The following is a 1,419-nucleotide window of genomic DNA, read 5'->3' as shown; positions in this document are numbered from 1 at the left end:
AGGTAGCACGTTATGGGTTCCTTGGGGTGCTGGTTTAAATTGCTCTGGGATTCAAGAGGAAGCACACTTTTAAAAATTTATTTCAAATATAAGGTAGTTATCATTAAACTAGTACTAGCTTTGGGTGCAAATAGCTTCAGGTGGTGGTTCTCAGACCAGCAGCAGTGGCATCACCTATGAATTTGTTAGAAATGAGAAATGCGGGGCTCAGCTCGCATGTGCTTGCTTTGCATGCAGGCGGCTCTGGGTTCAATGCTCAGACCAGCATCCCTTCAAAATGGAAGAAAACGAAGGAAGTGCAAATTTATAGGCTCTGCCCTTTCCTCCTGAAATTAGGTGTTCTCTGCACAGTCCCAGAAAATTTATACTGAGCCTATGAATGTTGGTTTGAGAAGCACTGATCTAAAGTAAATCTCTAGCCTACTCCTTGGGATGTATCACCCACCATCCCCAACTTTTAATTCTGCTATAGCATACCTTCCTAGTTATAAGTTATCTATGCTGAGATGATAGGTAGAGGTTTGGTTCTGTCTGCCCCTCCCCCATCATTATAGTTAACCTGACAACTTTGTACCCAGGTTTTAACAGACTTCAGGGTTCTCAGGCACTTGAAGGACAGTTTTTCCTCTGTTGAAGTTTCCTAGGCTATGGGCTTCTCTTTTTGTTCGTGTAGATTCACACAGACTGCACTGTACAGCGTGAGAACCAAAAATCAAAGCAGTTGATAGGATAAGGGGCTTAGAGTTCTTCAATCTAAGACTTTGCAGATTCCATTTCTAATCTATATGGGCTTTGGCAAGCTGGCCTCTGGACTTTGGTTTACTCCTCCATAAACAGTGGACTAGTATCTTCATAAGGTGCAATGGAACCTCTGTAAAATGTTCCGTGCAGTACCTGGCACACAGTAAACTTCACTAAATATTAGCCAACTTTTTTTTTCCTTACTGGGGATTAAACCCAGGGCTTCCCATATGCTAAACACATGCTCTTAACGTTGAGCTACACCCTCAGCCTATTTTGCTGTTTGTTTTTATATTTTTCTTTGGGTGTTTCCCTTTCTATGTTGCTTTTTCTTTTTTGGTACTGGGAATCGAACTCAGGACCTTGCGTTTGCCAGGCGCTCTGCCGCTGAGCCACATCCCTGGCCCCTTCATATTGCTTTTCGTTTCTTTCCCCCTATGAGACTAAAAGGCCTTTCTAACGTCTATTTTTTTCTGAGGAAAAGCGATGGTAACTTTTAAGGGAATAAGAGGTGTAATGGGGTGGGGCTCGTGGAAAGGCAAGAAGAGACTGAGGTTTAAAAAATACTAATGGTGGAAGCTGCAGCCGAGATGCTAGGGAACTCCGCGATGAAGGGCGGCTGGGGCTGGACGCCGCCGCCGCCTACGGCGCTGGGCGCGGAGGAGCAGCGCGGCCCGC

The sequence above is a fragment of the Octodon degus genome, unplaced genomic scaffold (assembly GCF_000260255.1).
Source record: "Octodon degus isolate 3935 unplaced genomic scaffold, OctDeg1.0 scaffold00093, whole genome shotgun sequence".
In the NCBI taxonomy this organism is placed as follows: domain Eukaryota; kingdom Metazoa; phylum Chordata; class Mammalia; order Rodentia; family Octodontidae; genus Octodon; species Octodon degus.
The sequence above is the reverse complement of the archived record's forward strand: the minus strand, read 5'-3'. Positions refer to the sequence as shown.